At 36.1% G+C, this 16,070-nt stretch overlaps 1 protein-coding gene across 7 annotated transcripts in view; it reads left to right on the top strand.

Moving 5' to 3' along the window:
• FGF14 (fibroblast growth factor 14) overlaps positions 1-16,070 on the top strand; it is a 383,227-nt gene that overhangs the window by 239,383 nt on the left and 127,774 nt on the right. Inside the window, exon 1 of one of the 7 annotated variants that reach the window (XM_039730474.1) lies at positions 9,789-9,809. The exons of the other annotated variants lie outside the window; for them this stretch is intronic. The gene's annotated coding sequence lies outside the window, so the exon portion shown is untranslated. Of the gene's footprint in view, positions 1-9,788; positions 9,810-16,070 lie in introns of those variants that run through there. 7 annotated transcript variants of the gene reach the window in all.

The raw sequence follows: 16,070 nt of genomic DNA on the forward strand, positions 1-16,070 counted from the left end.
AAGGGAGCTGGAGACTAGTGGATATATCAGTGTAAAATGAAACTACATTTTGTTCAGGAACTGAATATCTATCTAAACAGACACAGGGCAAGTGCAAAGAGAAATGTGCTCTTGGCTAAGACCTTTCATCACCACAGAATCACATATCTTCTGTGACCAGGAAGTTGCATTTCTATACCTCTAATCACTTTCAAAACAAGAGATGGATCCCTCTTCCTGGCTCTTCATTTATGAGCTCTGTTTATTGCCCCTTCCAGAATTTCAATGCTAAGGATAAGTTGCATAAGAGGGGAGAAGTTGTCTGAATATATTCAGTGTTTGGGTGGGAACATTCACTGAATAATCATTGCCATTTCTTTTGTGCATCTGCTGACATCGACATGGCAATTAGTTTTCCTTCTACTGCACCATTATATGCAAGAAGTGAGGAATGCCTAGATGTTCCCAAATTGCTTGTCAATGTTTAATTTGTAGCTCTTGGGTTTGTTAATGGTTAATGCTGTGAATCTTTCTCATTAAATGGCTTCTAAAAGAGGCATCTGACAGTATTCCTTGAATTTACAGCTTTTGCTTTTAGGCTATGTCGAAAAATGGAAAAAAAAATATTTGCTGCTTTTCTGCTAACTATAATATAATTTTTTTGTATGCTAACATAATAAACTCTGCATTCAGATAAAATTTTGTTTGAACTAGAGAAACATCATCTTTCCACAACAACAGGGGAATAATGTCAAAAGACAATTCCTTCTGCATCCAAAAATATTTCTTTTATAATATTCAAAATAATGGATGGTATTGCAAAATTTTTATAGGCAGTATGGACAGTTGAGATTTTCACAAATGATCAGGAAATTAGATCCCTTGATTTTTGTGTATCTAATTTAGTTTTAAAGCCATGTCAACTCCACCTGTAATAGAATGCAGAGTTGTCACCCGTGAGCATTAGTTACTTTCAAGCATTTTTTCTTTAATTCTTGTCTGTTTAACTAAAATGAAAATACTCAATTTTTTCATGTGACTTTTAAACATGAAATTTTACTGGCATTCAAGTGCAAAGGCAGTATCCCTGTCAAGCAAAAAAAGTTTTGTGAATAAAATTTGTTCAATCTGTAGTTCCTTATCTGTACTAACAAAATAAAATTTTAGTTCTTTTCTTCAATAGTGCTATAAACTACTCTGGAATTGTCTGTATTTGTTCACTTGATATTTATAGCCAGATCCTTTTCTGGAGGCTGGACACAGAACTTTCTTTGTTACTTTAAACATTAGATTTATTTAATTTCTCCTGCCACGGTGCACAGCTAGCACAGAATAAAATTATGCTCATTTTTAAAATAGCCTCTTCAGTTATAGATTTACTTGTTTTGGACAATGGGTAGACATATATAGGTATTTGTATAGATAAAGTGGTCTTGGCTACATGTCTTTTCCAAACAGGAATGGTTTGGGAATGGCAGTTTGCAAACCAGGCAATGAGAAGGGACAATCTCTTTATTCTGTTCAGGCTGTAGCCCTGTACACCAAATACCTTCTAAAAGAAGGGAGCAGCAGGTAAGTTGGTAGCCTTGTAAGAAATAAAAGAGAGCTTTCCTAGCTTTCATTTCCTATTGGGGGGGAAATTCTTTACCCTGCCCAGTGAGTGCTTAGTCTAAAAATCCCTTAGGCGATGGGTGAATAACTTACAGTATTTAGAATTCTGAAGGGAAAGGCAAAGATTGTAGGTGGAGGGAAAAAGCAAGAGAGAGCAAAAAAATTGGAGGAAGAAGGTAGTAAGACAGAAAACACATTAAATCATTTCTGCCACTGTTAAGTAGTGGAAGCATGTCTGATGGCCTGTGATTCACAAAGATTAATAGCTTAGATTATTTAAAAATTATTACTGAATTAACCAAGAGCATAAGAATCCTCAAAGACAGCGTACTGCTTACTGCTTACTTCTTACTTCTCAGGATAGTAAAATAAAATAAAATAAATCATTATTATTGTCCCTTAATCCCTGAGATCTTCTTACAATGAATCTAGCATGTCCAGATGTTCTACTGAAAATGACTCTTGCAAGACTTGAATGCAATGATGTCCATGGGAAATTATTTAGCTAAAATAGATGCAGCTAATGCACTTTTCATTTGAATATCTTCATACTGTATATACAGAAAGTTGTGATATTTGTGACCATAGAAGCACAAAGAAAAGTTGACTGTGCTAAACAAATCAATGTTCCCTCTCCTGTTTCATACCAGCTTAATGGTTTTAAAGGTCTTTTCCAACCTGAGCTGTTCTATGATTCAGCACACAAATGGCACTATGCCAACTGCAGCTTGACACAACATGAGTGCTCCAAGGCAAAGCATCTTCACCCTGCTTCATGTCTTCTCTGATTCTGGCCTGAACCTGGTCTTCAGCAGAGAAAGAACAGCTTCTGCAGTATCTCTCACACCTGGGGAGAGAGACAGATCTCCAGAAAAGAAGGGAAGAAATAGTTAGCAAAATACAGGATTGAAAGAGTGAGGTTAACCTATCTGCAGGTTGGACAAAATATGCTCGTAAAATCTTGACATGGACTATGAAAAAGGGACAGCTGTTGAACCTAAATGAAGATCAGATGGCTCCTTGTAAGAAGCTGGATGGAAAAAAAGAGTTCCTGTTGTACCAAAGCTGTTGAATGCTTCCCTCTTGTTTCAACTAATTCTTAGGAGCACAGATTTATTTATAATCAGTAGGGGGGGGATGAGATTTTTCCAAAGTCTTGGTGGGTGTTTGTCTACTTGGAACAAGTTGATCCATAAAAAGAGGGCCTAAATTTCAAACTTGTAGTGATATTTAGGTGACCTCAGTCTAGTTTTTTGCATCTTCTGTTATTATAAATCTGTATCACCTGCAAATCTGAATCCTCAAAGAGTTCTCAATGCTTGTATGTGTTATATACACACTTCTGCATGATCTCCCACTCCAGATTCCCACAGTGTTGTCTTAGCAATGTTTCTTTGATTAGCTGAAGATTTCTTAAGGGGTCATAATAAACATGAGGGTGTTTTCTAAAAATTTGAGTAATATTAGCATTGTCTGGTACTTGAGTTGAATCAGTATTACACAAAGAATAAAGGAAATCTCTTTGATCTTGTAGTGAGGAAACTGTAATATGTAATACTGTGTTTTGGGTGAGTTTAAGCACTATTATTGCTCTTTGTGCCACCTGCTGGTTGGGGAGTAGGCAAAGGGGAATAGAGCAACATTTCTGTCACTCTAATGTTCAGCTTCTGAATGAGATTGTATTGCCTGGCATTTGTGTTTGTCATAAAATAACAAGTAATTTTAATTGTCAAGTTATCAGTTAAGGCAACATTACAAGTGAATTAGACTGTTCTGATCCTCTGTGATCTTGGCTTTTAGAAGAATACATATTGGGGTTTTTTAAATTGTTTTTTGTAATCATAAAGTTTGAATTTTCTAAATATGTGGTTTAAGGTGTTTGTGGCTTTTTTTACCATTTTTGTAGGGAGAGGATAAGCAAGGAAATTGCCTCTAATAGATAATAATATTGAGTGTATCACAGAAAAAAGCTGTTCTTTGTCTTTTAAAATCTACCTACTGTTCTTCCGAACTTATTTCCCTTCCTGTATTGATAATTATAATTACCACAAAACTAAGACTACATGGACATCACTGAGAATATGGCCATATTTATACTAAAGTTAGGTACTCTATACAGTTTAATTTATATTAAAGGACGTACAGCTTTTTGCTCTACATAAAAACTTCACAAATATTCTGCTGCTAGCAGCAGCACTGATTTCCTCCTAATATTTTGTATTGTGGCAGGAAGCCATTAGTGGGATGGATAGGTGATGAAACCAGAAATGTTCATCATATGGAGATCACCAGTGGGCTGCAGGATTTGTCTTGTCCCAGCTGTCACAGAGGCTCAGTCCTTACAGGAGATACCACATACACAGAGTAGTATAATACTATGGGGGTACCTCAGTGGTTTCCAAAGGAAAGCTCTGACACTAAGTAGGCAAAAAGATCTGATTATAAGGAAGCTAAAACAAAATAATTAACAATTCAAAAACAACACAGACTGAATCTCGACAATGTGCAAAAGTTGTGGTTTTTTGGTGGCAATATAAAGTTAACAAAGCCAAAGTAAAGGAACAGAGAAACAAGAGGATTACTGGCACTGTCTACCAGATAGAGAAAGGAGACAAAGAAAACACATTTGAGGAAAAGTCAGTTTGTTGTCATTAATATACATTTGAAAACTGAGTATCCACAAGGAAATCTTGGAAAAATAGAGGGGCTTTTTTTGCTTGTACTTCTGTGTTTATCTGGAGCAGAGCAACACAGAGCAGGTCAGTATCTCTAGCCTGCCTTTAAATTCAAATGAAGTTAAAATTAATTTTCCTAAGGCAATGTCAGCACGTGCTGATGGTTAGAATGAGTAAAATTGTCTATTGTGTCTTAGCTAAATAAGGTATAGTGTTTAGTTTTATGGCACAACTACATCAAGAATATTTTTAATAGCTGACTTAGTTCAATGAACAAAATAGCATTAAGCTCATACAAAAGGCCAATGGATTATGTAGAATTTTAATGTAAGAAGCTTTAAAATGGAAATATTCTTTCAAACTCAGTGTGTTTGAAAATGGCTGATGCTTTTCTTTTTTTTTTTCTGAATATGTATTGGGAGCTGGGAGGGCTTTAAAACATAGGGCATCCCAGATTTTCACCTAATGCTTTAATTTCTCTTCCTCACTTCCAGCCCAAAAGCTGGAAGCGTTTACAAGTCACTTATCTGCAGAGAAATAGTAGGAAGATAGTCAGCTCTTATCACAGAGAATAGATGCTCACAGTACTATTAATTTCTGCTAGCTAGATAACAAATCTGCAGTTACTTTCCTCTCAGCTTTAAAGTCAGTATGAGAGCCCCTGTGTGCAAAAAAAGTACATGTACAGATTTTGTTAATATGTTAGAATGTTGATTCAGTATAGTCAGAAGAAGAAGAAGCTCTGTCTTGGGTTGTGTTCAGGCATCACTGAACAACCAGGAGAAATGATCAGAGCTACAATACAAAATATTAAAGTTCCAGCATATATAACTGAATGCATGAAAGGGGCTAATCCCTGTTAATTTATATTGCTACAGTGTCTCACATTATAACTGTTTTACATAATCTTTTAATTAGCACCCTTGCTGGCTTTTGTGAGAAAATTTAAATGTCCTAAAGATTTCTGGTGGGCTTGAGCCTAAGCAGGAAAAAAGGAAATCCAGGATATTTCAGCTTATGCTGGAATACAGAAAGCCTATTTCAAACAGCCACTTATTAACTACAGAAAACTGATAACTTTTAAAATAACTTTGAAAATATCTTTTCTAAAAAGCTTATCTCAAACTAGAGATATAAACCTCTATAGGAACTTAAATACTTCATTGTGTTTGAAGCATCAGAGGTACATTTCAGAGAGGCAGAATCAGGCTTAGGAATCTAAATCTAAAAGATACTTTTAAGGCCAGTGGAAGAGGAATGGGGTCTTGCATTCAGCAGCTCAGAAGCTGGAAAAACATTGGAAAAATGCCTGTACATGCAGGGTGCTGACTACCACTATTAACTGAAACTCTGAGACAATTCCTGTTAAGGTTACTGTCTTATGAAGGGGATTTTCCCAACAAATCCTCTAGTCTGCCTTAATTTTTGTATAAGAACAAAAGGTCCTAGTTTTTGTTTGGAGAGAATAAAAAAAGGTGCAGCAAGCCTTCTCCATAAATAACCATTCTGTCTTTCCTTAGATATTCTACTATACCTTCTTGTCTATTGCCAAGTAGTTAGTGATGACTGAAATTGTTAAAATATTTGCTCTAACTTTGCTGTGTATCATAAGTTAGGATATAGATTTCCATTTCAGTAAGATCATGTAAGATACATGTATAAAACCTTAATTCCTTTATCCTTGTAAAATATTCGGAGGATTTCTAAAGACACATTTTCTTGTGCCCGTTCATCTTGTACCTATCTTTTCATTTACATTCACTCCTCACAGGATCTCTGAAGTTTTGATTTCTAAACTCAGTCTTACATTTCACCTTTGTCACTGGGAAAATTGTGTGTTGCTGTGTGTTTAATTTTGTGTATAAATCTATGCCTTTCTAAAGCATAATTATTACATAAATATTTTTAAGTAAAACTGTAAGAAATTATGTCCTGTGATAATCTTTGATGAAACTTTCTGAGTCTGAGAGCTAAATTACTTAAGCTTTGTCAGTGAACTACTGATATTCGTATTTGAGCTTGTGTAGACCATTGATAGATTAACATCTTGTAGAGAGAAAGTTTGAATGTTATGGGTCATAAATCAAGGGCCTGATTTATGAAATCTGAAAATAATATTTTGAAAATATACTGAAAGTGGTAATGATTTTCTGTGCTTCAGAAAATCTCAGGTCTTGGGAAGCATGTAAGAAGCAGTCAAGGTTTAAATTGCCAACAGTGCCATGCATAAATGTGCTGACTTATAATCATAAATAATTTCAGAAATAAGTTGTGCTTAGGTACCTTATCAGATAAAATATTTTTAATAATTTTTTTGCATACATTTTCAGTTAAAAGATTCTGTTTTGAAACAGAATTGTTTTTCTGTCTTGGGAAAATAAAAACCGTTAGATTTAGAAATATCTATATGCTGTTCAGATCCAGATCTGCTGCTGTTGGTAATCTTTTTTTGTTGTTGTTGTTTTAATTAGGACATTTATTTTAAAAACTGATTCAATGCAAAGTTGATCTGTCTGTATCCAAGGTTTTAGCAGTTAATTTAAAAATTGTGAGTGGCATCAAAGCACTGTTATTTTGTATGACACAATAGCAAACAAAATCACCAAGAACTTACTGATATGAGTGATGCTTAGAGTGGCATAGTACCCTATTACACATGTGTAAAACTGCAACCATAACTTTAAACTTTCCTCTTTTCTTGACAATAAATTATTATATGTACACTGTTTGTCATTGAGCTTTAAGGCCCAGAAAGGATAGCTCTGTCTCTATAGAGAATATTAGCAAAGGAGCTAGGGTTCACAGCAATCTGACTGCCAGATTGTTCTGTTTCTAATGACTTCTGTTCTTCCTTGTCAGTCTAGCATAGCCAGAACCTCTCACTTATTATTTACAGAGCACACTTTGGATTGCATCAAAGAGTGCTTCCACTCATCAAGCTGTTTCCTGGTATTAATTTAGCTCTTCCTCCCTACATCTGTAGCTAAATCAAGTTTCCAGAGAGTTTAAACTAAATCTGGAAATAAGTAAAAAAAGCCCTGAGACTTGGGGTGATAAATTTGCATTTCAGTTTATGTCTGTAAATACAAGACGTAGCTGAACACAGAAGGGGTGCTTACAGATTTTTTGGTAATTAATATGTCCCAGGAGATTGAGTGTGAAGAGAAACCTTTTCCGTCAGTAGTGAGTGCAGTTTTAGGGTGGATGGCTTGTGAGAAGTGGGGTTTGGAAGGGGACAGTGTTCTGCTTACCAGTGTCAAAGACTGAGCATGTTGAAGAGCTGATGTGACTGGAAGGAAGTTTCAGCAGTCTCTGAGTCTAGTCCAAGTATTCTGTGTTGCCTGTTCAGGTACTGACTGATGGCTTCTAAGTTCACTTTTATATGTAAAATATAAGACTGAAAAAGTCCTTGACCAAATGGATACTCCAGGTTCTCAGACACTGGAATGTCTGCTAGAAGCTAGATCTCACACCAATGTGTCTGAAGTTCCCAGCTTTCTGGGAGGCAATTTCACAATAGTCCTAGGCAGATCTCAAATGATCCTACTGATGCCTTGAGAGGCTACCTGGAACAGAGGCAAGACAGAGTGAAAGGAAATAAAGGAGGTATTTATTAAAAGGCTTTCAAAGGGTATACCTTGGGCAGTGCAAGGGCCTGGCTGTGGCTCCACCCAAGATGGATGTTGGGTGACAAGTTTTCACACTTTTCTAAGTTTTGGTCAATTTACATGTTGGGGTTAGTTGTCCAATTACAGCTTGAGGTTATGAAGTCCCACCCTCCCAGATTACTCTCCTCAGTTTGCTGTTTATACTTTTTGGCCCTGAAGCTGCAGTGGTGTCCTTGGTCCTAGGCTGGAAAAGGATTGTTTTATCCAACTAAACTGTGGAGACAACTTGCTAATACTTTATATGGAGTTCAGAGTTACACACTAATGCAGTACAGAATCTGGAAAACCAGAAGGCTAAAACTTAAGGCATAACTGCCACTGAATGCAATTGACTTTTCATATGACAAAAAGCATGGTTCTGAGAGCCTCTGTGAGTGTCCTGTGTACACACACTATCAGCAGACTGTTGGGCCCTCTTTATGAGGTTTCAGCTGCATTAGGCAGAAAATGAGCTAATTATGCTATTTAGTTATTGGACATTCTTACAAGAGAAGTGCATTTATTTAAGTGTTAGACTGATAGGCATTTTAGGAGGAGCCTAATGAATCATTTGAGTACTGAGATAAGTTGGTGATTCCTGTAAGTTTTGTAATAGTGCCTAAGATAATATTATATGTTATTAAACCTGTGCATGGCTTTTTTTTTTAAATGCTTAGACTTACTTTCTATTTTTAAGATGAATGGAAACTGTCTTCCAACTAGCTAGGCTGATTTCTACTAAACTTTTTGCAACTCTTTGTGTTGGTCTTATAACTATCTATTCTTTCATCCTAAAAAATCCTACTTTTCAGCTTAATGTCAAAGTCCCTGTAAAAATATCAGTGGGTAAAACATATCCTTTGCAGATCTTGAAAAATTGTATTATTCAACAAATGGTACAGGATACTGAAGTAAATATTCTCATTAGAATTTTTAGCTTTCTCATGTCATTATTTGCAAGGATTTTATAGAAAAATGCAAAGCCTGTACTGTTTCAGTCCCATAAACATCACACTATGAAAAATACAAGCAAATAATTGTTTATTTTTTGCATCAGAATGTCTTCTACAACTTGAAATTATTATGATTAAGATAGAAACCAATCCCATGTAAATAAATCTATATTTATTTTTCCTAAAGTTACTTCACTTTTTTTTTAAAGGTGCAGCATGCTATTACACAGATGTTGAAAAATATTTCTACCACACAATTTTTACTCAGCTTGTGTCTGATACCAATAACTCCAATTTTTTTTTTCTTTAATTACTTGCAGTGCAAGGAATTAAAGAAAAATGTGCCAGTATATGTTGCAAGATATTCCTCAGTCAATATATCTGTGAATAACTAGACAAACAGTGTCCACTGCTGGCAAATCAGATAATTGCACTGCACTTTAGAGAGATATGATGTTGAATGGTTTTGATGAGTTAAGTCTTAAATGCCAGATATTTTGCATTGACTTTGTAAGACTGGGCTGTAAAATAAGGTCACTATATTAGAATTATTCATGCTATTACCACTAATAATAAATATATGGTATTTGAACTAATAACCAGGAATATCACCACAGTAACATGAGCAGGTACTCCATTTTTTTCAGGATTTAAAAATAATTATAGTATTCATTACATTCTATCTAGCATGTCTACAAAATAAATTTAAAAATAGCAAAAGTCTGTGAAATTTGTCTTGATATTCTAGATCATATAAGTAACAAGATGGGCAAGCAGGAGTTCTTAAATTCCGTTTTTCCTCCTTAGGTGAAAGCATTCATTAATGATTTTGCTATGTTTTTTTTTTTAAAGATATAAAGAAGTATAGAAGAAATCAATGTTTCTGTTTTGGAAGAAGTAAAATGGAAATACAGGAAGTGCCACTGCTGTTGATGAATCTAGAGGTGAATTAAACTGATTATCAAAGAGAGAAGGGTGATATCTAAAAAGTTTCCTCCTGGCTTTTTTTTTTTTTTTGTAATAGATAATATTTGTTTGCATCTTTTGCTTAACAATAGTGTGTCAACGCAAAGAAAATCTTTCAGTCAAAGAAAATAACATAGAGTGAAAGAAACATTGAGGGGGAGAAAGGAAAAATCTGTTCCTATGCTAATATAAGCTATATTAGCTTGTCAGATACTTCTAAAAATCTAGATAAACTAAAAAGCAGCTAGCCATACTTGTTTTTAAGAGGTTTATATCTTTCATCAATGTGTTGCATTCAATGAAAGTATTAGACAATGCACTGAATTTCTGTTTGTTTGGAAAGGGGAACAGAGTGTGGAACTTTTTTCTGAGGATATTGGTTCTGTCTGAACCCAAAGGAAGGGTCATGTCTATGTGATCAGATTTGAAAGGAAATCAAGGCTTACCCTTTGGATGAAGGCAGTATTAGCCAGAATTGTTCTGTATCTGTATTTTCTCCCTTCAGTACCCAGAGAAAAACTGTATGACCTTCCCTCTTGAACAAGAAAAAACAGGATGCTAGTTTTGTTTTGGTCTTTTTTTTAACTTGTAAATGTCCTTAAAATAGTATCAAAGGGATTGCAAATCAAAAGTTATTCAAAAGTTAATCAAAAGTAGAATAATTGCAAACAATGATGACTATCTGAAAGTTATTTTGTGAAATTAATCACATTGTCAATTTTAGGTCACACAGTAGAAAATAAGACCATTTTTTACTAGATTATTTGGCAGGGAGTATTTTTTATGCTTTCTTCCAAGAAACAAAGTGTTCTGACTGTTTTTGTGTGTGCATGTGTGCATTCATGCGCATGGGCAGACATGCAGCAGCTCTTCCTGTCACTGGTAAAAATCACTTTTTATACTTAAAAGATTATCAGATGCATTTTGAAGGGAATCATTCTTCTGCTTCTCAAGATAGCAATTTATGTACATCTCTGTTCATACTATCTTTTCTGTTCAGTATTTTATTTTAATGCATATAAAGTGCTTTTTCTCCTGGATCTCTGTGAGATGGCCAAAATCCAAGATCTTCCTTGTTCCAAGGGTTCAGAAATACTGCACATTTTTTTCTCATATTGTCATGTGTTCCAAGGAGAAATCCATTTGCAAATATGTTCTAGGTGCAGGGAATCCTCACAGGAGAGTAGCATGAAGCAGGTAGAGCAGCTTACATGCTCTGCCAGCTGTACTGACTCCAGAGCAAATTCACTGTAGAGACTGAATTTCTTAGGGACAGTGTTTCTTTTGTTTCTGTAGAACAAAATTAATCAGACCCACCTTACAGGGACTTTCAGTTACTTGAGAGAATAACAGCAAAGTCTGTTGCATGTTTCAGAAGTCAGGCAAAGCAGACAAGTCCTGCTGTGGCTAGATAAGTAAACGCAACAGATGTTGGCTTAAGCTGTGCATATTAATGAAGAAGCTCTCCATGCTGTTTTTAGGCCTCTAAATCTTAAACTGCTCTCTGCAGCTGTGTGGACTAAAGATGGCGGGGGTGGGGCGGGAGGGGTGTTTGTGTTTGTTTTTCTTTAATGAAAGTGCTTTTTCTGGCTTGTGTCACCAGAGCCTTGTTTGAAGCAGTCTTGTGGCAGATCTGAGCCAAATCCTGTGAAGAAGCTGGATAAAATATATGCAGTCCTTTGAACAATATATTGGAAGCTTACTTTTGTCTTAATTAAACAGATTCACCAGATCTATTTAAGCAAGTGACTCCATAGGACCTTCTATGTATTTAGTAAATTTTAATAGATATGATTTTGGCTCCTCGAGTACATTGTGAATGCTAAGACTGAAAGCTGAGTGCTTTTGACACAAAGAAGTGTGAGAGGAAAGAAATCCAAGGCATGTATTATGTTAAACAAATTTTGTTCTTAATGTTCTTCAAAATCTTATCAATGAGTCTTATCTTCAAAGTCTTATCAAAGTCTTATCAATCTAGTGTTCAGGGTGTTAAGGATTTTAAATTTCAGTGCTTCATAGTACACTGTCTTTTGGGAAATTAACAATAACTTATAAGGAAAATTATATCCAGATTAATAGACAAGAAGATATAAAACTGACCGAATTTAAACTGTTAACAGCTCATTGCACAAACATACTGTACTACACTTCTTATAAACATGGAATGCACATAAGCTATCTGAAAAGGGAATTCTTATCTATGTTTTAATATGTTCATACTGGTCTGCTCCTGAAAGATGTGATTAAGTTGACGAAAGTTTTTCTAGCTTATTCAGTTTTGTACAATTAAACAATTATCAACCGATGGAGTGAGCCATAGATTATGTTTCACCTTGTTCAAGTCGTTATTTCTCTTGCTCCATCTTTTTCCCCCAAGACAATTAAATCAGGAATTGAAAGTTACTGTTACTTAGCAGCACCCATCCCCCCTATATAGACACACTGTATGCCTTAGGAATTTATCAGTTTGCAATTACATGAATAATCCTATTTGTAGAACTGTATCACATTTCCTTGTGATATTTGGGGGCTTGGAGGGGTCTTAGTATGTACATTGAATTTAGACACTTTAATTATGGTCCACCAAAACTACCAGCAACCTTCAAGATTTTTTTTTTTTTTTTTTGTGAGAAGCAACAAATCAGAATTACAACTTCAGCTGGAAACAGTACTTTGGCAATCAGTCTGATCAGAAGCAGCACAAGGGTGATTAAATAAATCCATCAATTTAAAAACAAATAATTTCTCCATTCCTGAAATGTCTCTTGTTGGAATAATAAATTTTATCAGTGGTCTAGATGTACTTTTATGTATGCCTTTCAATTGTTAGGCCCAAGTTGGTACTTTTACCCCTAGACCATCGTTTCTGTTTTGAATGGTATAAGGAGTAAGGTGCTAATACTTTTGCTACTATGTGACACAACATCTTCCAAAGGAAAACTCAGGCGTTTGCAAAGACACAAAACAATCTTCAGCTTTGTAGAGTCTGAAAGAACATCTAGATTCACTATACTTTTTTAATGACTTCTAGAATGTAAGCTGACTTACCCTCATCATCTTCTAGTGTATTCTTCACATGTCACTGGACAGGTGAGTTGTGTGTGCCCTACTCTTTGCGGGCAAGTGCAATAAAAATTTCAGCACAGCTCATGGAACTTAAACATATTTAGTAGTAATGTAATAATCTGACATTTTGCACTTGTAGAAAATATATGCTTGTAAGAAATTTGGGCTGCTTTTGAATTATTTTGTTTCGGTTTTGATATCAAAAGTGGTTTCAGGATATCTGGGAGGAGAAAATTTGGGTGGAGTATGTCCACATGACTACATACCTGTAGAAAGATATTTTTGGTTATATTGAAATGGTTTATGAAAGGAAAATATCTGTAGAGTTTTCATGACTGCATTGAACTGCATTACTCTGAAGCTTGTAACATTATCCAAGTTATTGCAAATAATATAATAAGTTAAAATAAATAAATAATTAAAAAAACCCAAAGACCATAATGCGTAAAGATGACATTTTAAGTAGCTTATGGATCTAGGTAGGATAGACTATAAAGCATTAAATACCATTTTTTTCCTAATTTAATTTCTTATAAAAACATTTTATGTATCTCTAGTACATGCACATATGCAAATAACAATGGTGTATATTTTAATATTGAACTTTCATGCCTGACAAGGTCACATTCAAATTTACATGTTAAATTAGCTGAAATTGAATATTATTTCTTCCCAGTAATACATTAAAAGAAAAGATTAATATTGTTTTGTATCCTAACATATAATAAAGCAAGTATTTTATACACACTTTATATAGATTGAATTTTTTGCTATAAAATTCATCAAAGAAAGCAATTTTATAGATTATGTAATGTTTTTGTTTAGAAAACTTCTGAAATCCATAATGAAATACCAGTTAGAAATTAATAGATGGGAGAGTAGAAAGCACTGAAAATCTTTTCTCCCCCTCTTTGGCTTTTAATAATTAGTTTTCATATCCAGAGTTTTGTTAATCAGAAGTAAAACTCTGTTTAATGTATAAAATGTCATAACTAAGATATATCCATTTGTCCTACATGCATACTCAGGCAGTTCCCAGTTTTTAAGGTAACTGATATGTTCGTACTTGAGCAATCCATCTGTTAGCAGAACCTTCACTTTGACTAGAATTGCACACATTTTATCACAGGTTAGGACACCAGATGGCTCTCTTGAGTTTTCTTTGTAAAACCCCAAGATGTAAACAACTGCTCTGCATTTCTGAGATGTGAGTACAAAGCTCTTTTTTTTTTTTTTTTTTTTTTTTTTTAATCTCTGGAGTAAGAAACACATTTTCTCTTTGCCTATAGGCATACCGCCTGTTTTCACCCTCTCTCTTGCTTTTCTTTGCCATCACCCTGAGCATCATGTTGAGAAATGTCAGAGTGTTTTGGCAAAGGCCCAGTATTTGAAGGAAAATATAGAAAGGAACAATAGTAGTAGATAGTATATAATGCATAGCATCATCTGATGCTATAAAGAGGAACTTGGGACGCACACCCTTTTGGAGAGAGTTTCTCATGCAAATGTTAAGGCTATATGTATGTATTATACCTCTGCATTCTTGAGAAAATGAGAGATAGTGGGTGGCTGGCCTCTATTTCACTCTACTCCCTCTCATTCATTGCTTTGTTCGGAGGCAGCAGCCAAGTCGAGCTGACTTTGGGCTGTGTCCTGCCAGCTCCCCGCGCTGGGGACGGGCTCTGCTGTCCGTGGTGCTGCAGGCAGAAACACACCGGGACAGGGGACGGGAGCGGGAGCGGGAGACCCACTGGGGCAGCACTCAGAGGAGCGCTTCCCTCTTGAGGGGTCTTAAGGAAGGCCACTCCGTGTCTTGTCCACTTCTGAGGAGGAAGGAAAAAGAAAGCAGTATGCAAAAATACTACACTGAAATTTATTTTTTTTTAATAACCACCTCTCTGTCTAATTGCATTAGTTAAGGCAATTGTAACCGTTGTAAGGAAATTGCTGCTCTGTAAAAATTGCCAGATAGAAAATCCAATGAGTCTTAGCTGAATCTCTTTAGAGACACTTTTAAATAGAATTAAAATGTATTATCCAGATCCGATTGTGCATGTTCTGTTCCTAGTTGGTCTAGTATTAATACAAAATCCCTGTATAGTGGAGTTCCCACCATACACTTTTGCCCTCTGTATAAAAATAGCGCTTTGTAGATTAAAGGATTTAGGGGGAAAAATGGTCAATATCAAAGAAACTGAAACCTCTGCTGAAACAAGAACCTATACTTGCATACTAGGTTGTGTATTACAAAACAGTGAATTTTTCTGGATGGATATTTACACTTCCAAGTCTGTTAAAACAATTTTAAAAAAACAACAACAACAACAAAAATCCAACAAAAAACCAAAACAAACCAAACAAAAAAGCAACAAACAAACAAAAAACCCACAAAACCATCTAATAAGAGATTAGAGTACTGTGCAAACAGTATAAAAATAGATATTACATGATAATTGCCTGTGCAAGCGTCTGCCCTTCTTTATAGGCTAACTTAATATTTTTCTTGTTTTCTTCCTCCACTTTCCTCTGGCTAGCTACAACTTCAGGAAGTTTAACCATTAGGCTTGCAGAAAGTAAATGCGAAAAACTTTGGGCCATTATTTGAAAAGGGAGACGAGACAACATGAAAAGATGAAAGGAAAGAATTGGGGTGTCTTATTTTACATGGTATTTACTATTTGCAGTGCCTTGTGAACTTCTCGGGGCAGATACTTCTTAGGTGTTCTGTGGTGTTAGGTGTTCTAGAGGGCTTGGCTGGTGCTTCCTCAAGTGCTCCAAGACATAGCCTGTAATTTTACACGGTGCTGGTGATTAGTAAATCCATCTGCTGTGGCTGTTTGTGGGTGTCCCTTTGGTGTTTTGAGCTGAAGGTCCCCTCAGCCCCTCAGCTCACAGCTCCAAGACCGTCCCATGAGGCAGAGCCCGTCTCCCTGCGGACTTGCCCTCCTGCTCGGCTCCTGGGTGGCGGGCCGAGGAGCGGCGGCCGGGCGCCCCTGCCCAGCCGCGGGCGAAGGCACGGAGCGGGGCAGGGTGCCCTTGGCGGAACGCGGTGCCGCCTGCCCTGCCTCCCGGGGCACGGGGACAGGTGCCGCTGTCACCGCTGGGGGTGGCGGGGCGGCCGGCAGGGAGCCGCTGGCGAGAGGGTGCCTGCGAGGGATCCTCGCTGTGCCGGG

The sequence above is a fragment of the Passer montanus genome, unplaced genomic scaffold (assembly GCF_014805655.1).
Source record: "Passer montanus isolate IOZ18808 unplaced genomic scaffold, ASM1480565v1 scaffold72, whole genome shotgun sequence".
NCBI lineage: Eukaryota > Metazoa > Chordata > Aves > Passeriformes > Passeridae > Passer > Passer montanus.